We start from the raw sequence: 6,233 nt of genomic DNA, 5'->3' as shown, positions 1-6,233 counted from the left end.
CTCAAGTGATGGTTCATCAAGTCTAGCCACTAGATTTATTCCATATGGTATTTGGGTTTGAGTGTATGTTTGGGCAATATAGACATGCACTGTACCAGAATACTAACATCCCCATCTAGATGTTATTACTGTCACTGTGTTCACAAAGAGCAATAAGTAACAACAAAAACAAAATACATAAAGCCACATTGTGGTTCAAAAAGGACTAATAGATATATGTACAATTGTGGGGTGGGTATTCAGTCCCCCTATTGATAACAGAATACAGTGACTAGTTTTTTCTAACTAAGAAATTGAAGATACAATATGAACCAAGCATGCCATATGTCACAAATTTGAACATGAATAGCAACGTAAATGATATCCAAGAACCCATGAAAAAGAAATCAGAGAGAGATGAATGTTGATGCTCTGGATTTTCACTTTCCATTAAGACTGAGATACAAATCTAAAGAATGTTAGGTCTCATTTAGGGCATGTCTTCCTACCTCTGTTATCCCAACCTATAATCTTCCTCTCAGACATGCCAAGGACTTTGAATGCTAGGTGGCTGATCTTGTGAAGTTGACAATCAATGTTGGCAGTCGCGATACTAACCCTGACAATTTGTTACTCTCATACATTTTCCCTCTAACTTCCCACCATCTTCCCCATTAGATCATAGACATGTATAGGGAATGTGTATTCAGCTCAGTTGTTTGTGTTCAATGGTCTGTAACAGTATCAGTTGTCTTTAAACTATAAAGTCTCTACTGAAATTCATGGTATCTGTGAAACACAAGATCCTAAAAAATCAAAATCAAGATACAACTTTTAATATGCAACGGTAAGAAGCAGTATTCCAAGACCAACAGGGAAAACTGGGTGAACAACAAGGGAGATTAGAAGAAAGCAAGATACATGCCCAGCAAGCAAAGACTGCAAATCTGCAGCTATGTGTCTGCCTTCTGAGTCTCATTAAATATGAGATAAAATCATTTCTGGTGGACTTGCCCTCTCATATACGGCGCTTGTATAACCAACACTTCTGTGTGGAGCTGGGTCTAGTCCATGTCTACTGTTTTCACCTGAAGACATCCCAGGGACTTGACATCTCCCACAAACTATGGGTGACATTGCCATTTGGGCTTTACCTCCACAACTTCACACAGATTTCAAAAATCTTCTTTCAGAGAGTCTGACTCTGCAACACATCGCTCATCCCTCAGTGGTGAACTACAACTTTGAGGCAAGGTTAAATGTGCCTTTCCTTTCCATGCATGCAACTCCAGGATAACATGTACTGTACTAGCAAGTACTGTGGCTGTGGCAAGACCAAGATGAAGACACATGTTTTTTATCACAGTCTCTCCAGCACACTTCAATTTGGTAAGGAATAGGAACTACACTAGTGCCTTATGGAGAACTAAACAAGAAAGTGCCTCTTATCTCCCTTGCTGTATCAAAAGTTGTCTACTGTAGGAAAGAAGTAGAACAAGCAATAAGATATTTACATGCTTCATTAGATGTGTCCCCTTTAATCATTTCCTTTATGTCTAACCTCTTTGGATCTATAGGTTATACCTTGGTTATCATTTAATTAATGACTAATATCCAGATATAAGTTACCATGTACCATATTTATCTTTCTGAGTCTGTGTTTCCTCACTCATGATTTTTTTCTAGTTCTGTCCATTTGCCTTCAAATATTATGATGTCATTTAAAAATACCTAAGTACTACTCCATTGTGTAATTAAACCACAATTTCTTTACCCATTCTTCTGTTGAGGCACATTATTGTTATTTCCAATTTTTGACTGTTATGAATAAAGCATCAATGAACACGGCTGAGAATCCCTGTGGTAGAATGAGGTGCCTTATGGGTATATGTGTAGAGAATTTTCTGGATAAATGATTGAAAAAGAATGACTCACCCTATTGTGGGTAGTTCCATCCCTGGGCTGGTGGCCCTGGGTACTGTAAGAAAGCAGGTTGAGCAAACAATGAGGAGCAAGCCAGGAAGCACCATTTGTCCATGGCCTCCATATTGCCCTAACTTCAGGCTCTTGTCCTGTTTGAATTTCTGTCCTCTTTGAGTTCCTGTCATGACTTCTTTCAATCATGAATGATGATACAGAAATATAAGCCAAACAAACCTTTTCTGAACTTGCTTTTGGTCACCGGGTTTCATCACAGCAATAGAAATGCTAACTATTGAACTGTTGAAATAGATATATAAGAATATGAATAACAGGATGAAGATTTAATAAATAACTATTTCCATTTTGTCATGAACTTCCTATCAGTTTTTGCTGAGTAAAAATGTAGAAATCTATGATGTCATTTCAACACTAATTGTTTCCAAAAAAATGAGTTAAACGATGAAGATATAACTACTTTTGTTGGTTATAAAAACTCAGTTGTTCACACCCTCTGAGTTGAGATTCACAATACCTTCAGCTTGGATTCCAGACATTACTTCCTTCTGTCCTCTAGCAGTATGTAGATATGGTGATGGCATATAAACTGTACAGGAGGTGGGAAATTAAATAAAGACAGTTCTTCAGTAAAGAAGAAATGAGCTACTTTACGGATTTGGCAACTAATCTGCAATATGACCTCTCACAGGTGTGGTTCTCTAGACTTCCCACTCCTGTGGATATCTCTTCACACAAGGTATTCTACATGTACTTACACACTGCACTGTTTTCACAAGGACTTTTTGTGTGTTACTTTGACTTATACGGGGTGAGTGCACATCTGTTTATGCCTAACCTGGAGGAGTACAGACAAATGTACCTGAAAAGTTCTTTATAATATTCATAGACAATAGCACCATATATTCTTGGATTAGTGATTTTATAGGACAAGTTTTCTTACACCAAAGACAAGTAACAGCATGTAGAGATATTTTGTATTGTCTCAATTTATCTGTCGTAAAAAAGGGCAATAGCACTTCTTTATTTTGGTGAGAATCCAGGGATTTATCTTTGCTACACACACACACACACACACACACACACACACACACACACACATCACATCACATGGAACATATATCGAATATTTATACATGTGTAATCTAAACTAAGGAATGATGAATTTGAAAACTAAAAATTTTAGATATTGATTAGACTAAAATGAGAACACAAAGATTATGAGTCTAAATATTAATGACTAAAGAAGAAAAAAGGTAACATATTCTGATCCATGGCATCCTCCATGAATTACTTGACTTGAATCAATTCAATCCAAGTTTCTGTTATGGAGACATATATATATATAGTACAGATGGTGGTTTAAATAAATACTCCACATCTTTTGGATATTTGGACACTTGTTCCTCAGTCAGTGGTGTTTCTTAGGAGTTTTAGGAGACACAACCTTGCTGGAGCAAGTGTGTCATTGATGAGGGGTTTGAGAGTTTAAACTATTGTGCCATTTCTGGTTTGTTCTTTCCAATTTGTGCTTACAGTTCAAGATGTGAACCCTCATCTTCCCATTCCACCAATTATACCTCCTACTTGCTTCCATGATTCCCTGCCGTGATTGACTCTTATTCCTCTGGAACCTTAGCCCAAACAAACCCTTTCTTCTGTAACTGTCCTGGGTCATGATGTTTTATTGCAGAAAAAAAACCCTGTAACTAATCCTACATATAGGGCTAATCAAACCTGGATTATTACACTCAGGTAAAATAACACTTCCAAGAAATCATGATACTTGCTAATGTTGTCTTTTATTTGGTAAGAATTTCTAATAAAGTAGCAATCATGAATTTAATTTAAACACTAGAATGCCAAAATTGCTAGTGTCTTTTCACAACTACTTCTTAGAATGTAACAATTTGTCGGATGATGAATGGATGGGATGTATATAAACATATTTTTCGACACAGGGTTACACTCTGTAGTTCTGAATGGACTGGCTGTGTAGACCAGCCTTCTCATGTACTCATAGAGACTTGTATTTTTCTACCTCCCGAACTCTGCCATTAAAAATATATATCAGTATACTACACATGTATATCTATATAGAGATATGCATAGATACATTCCTTCATATATATGTGAACATATACTCATCTATTATACATAAATTAAATTAAAAAAACATTATTACATTAGTACATTTATACAGATAATATGAATTATCTGATGGATACTACTTTTATTTTTCATTTAAAGGTTAATGGTTATTCTACATATTAAAATATTGCAAAGTTTTTCATATAGTTAGCAATTTTGGTAACTTGAGAATTTAAACTCTCTAGCTCTGTTTTTTCTCTGTAATGAATAATAATGGATGATGAAATCAATAGTGATTCTTTTTTTAGCTTTTATAAAAGGTTTTACTTATCTTTTATTATGTGCATCACAAGAAGCAAAATGAAAGAAGCCAAGAACAAAGTCACCCCATCACAAGCAGCTCAGTTTACTACTTGAAACATTTCAAATCCTCTGTTTTATAAATTAGAAAATTAGATAACTTGATGCCTCTGTGTTATGGCATCAAGAACAATATATGATTTCTTTCATGCAATGGCATCAACCTCTGGCATCATAAACCATATGCAAGTATAAAATCCTCAAATCACTGATTATGCAGTATCTGTTCACCATTGTTGTTTCATAAGGCCTTGGATACTCAGAGGTCTATAGGAAACAGAATTCGGGGTTAGGGAGATCTGAATTTTAGCAAAGGAAGAAACACATGGTAGACTGTAATGAGTGGACAATTGCAGACTGTGGTATCATTGTATTGATGTTATTTGTTTTATGTATTGTGTATTTCTTTTATGTGTATACCTGTGTGTAAAGTGAAGCTTTTTCCTTGAGAGAAGCATTCCCACCAGCCTGGTTCTAGAGCCGCATCAGTCCCAAATAAACACACAGGAGGCTATATTAATTATGAAGCTGTTGGCCTTGCTTGTTTCTTACTGGCTAGCTCTGACTTAAGTAATTACCCCATAATTGTTAATCTAAGTATTTCTCTTACTGGAAAATAGTTCCGGGCTTCCTACCCCATGGTGTTACATCTTGACTTTCTGTGTTTCTCCTTCCCAGAGTCCTTCTGGACTCCTAGTCCCACATATCTTGGTTCACTATTGGCCAACAGTGCTTTATTGAGAAATACACAGGACTTCCCTCAACACCGGTGTATGCATGTGCAAGAGCCCAAGGACATTAGAAGAAACTATGAGGTCCTCTAGACCTGGAATGCCAGGAGGTTAAAGGCTGCCTTGTGGCTGCTGAGAACTGAGTCCAGGTCTTTTGCCAGAGCAGTAATGCTAAGTCTCCTCTTCAGCTCGTTTTCATGACATGAATCTTGTTATCCTTAGTGTTAGTAAATAAGCAGTCATGTAGTTGTTCACATAATACATGAGAACAATGTAATTATATGAGCTATGCTGTCCCTGTCACATTGTAGTAAGCAAGTTTAGTGTTAGACACTGACTGAATAGTTACAAACTACTTAGTATAATATTAATGGAAACAAGCAGAAACTCACAGGAAAGTAAACTAGATGAACAAAATGACTTGAACATCCTGAGTCACCTTAGGCTCCAAATATTGGAGAATACAGAAGTGCTGATGAGATGAATATAAAAGATGAAGGAAGAAACAGTTTAAAGCAGGAATTTATGAAACAACAATTACTTCAACTGTTTTCATTCCTCTATACAATTTTAAGTACCAATTTGTGCCAAAGAGAACACTGTAAACTGACAGAAGTGTTTTCTAACTTTGTAAGCACTCCATTGACTTCTGGCTTGTTTCCAAAATAGGCCTTCATGCTGATAGTGGAAATCTAATAGAGCTTATTGCAGAAAGCATCATGATCCAAATTTCAAATAATATGCCTTCATAGGGAGCAGAAAAGCAGCTCTGGAGTTGTGGAGCAAGAAAATAGGATGCTTTGTGAAATGGTCAATATTAGATATAAAGATTTTATTTTAAAAAGTACAAATTTGGTCTTAAGGCATAAAACATTCAAAGGCATGGCTAAGAGCAATGTTTGATCATCTTTTCCTTTATTTAATGGGTGCTTTCAATTAGGACATTATGAGTATCCGATAAAGGAGTCTGCATTGAATGAGTATGGAGCCACTAAATAGTATTGCAGACACTGAGTATAGAGGTTGTAATGATGTTTATCATCACCTCCAGTCCCTCAAGAATCAACTGCTTCCTTCAAATACTATTATTCTACTTCTGAGATAACTGACACATTCCTGTGAAGCTTCCTTTAA

This window comes from Mesocricetus auratus, unplaced genomic scaffold (assembly GCF_017639785.1).
Source record: "Mesocricetus auratus isolate SY011 unplaced genomic scaffold, BCM_Maur_2.0 Super-Scaffold_100013, whole genome shotgun sequence".
Lineage (NCBI taxonomy): Eukaryota > Metazoa > Chordata > Mammalia > Rodentia > Cricetidae > Mesocricetus > Mesocricetus auratus.
Note: the sequence above shows the minus strand (reverse complement) of the source record.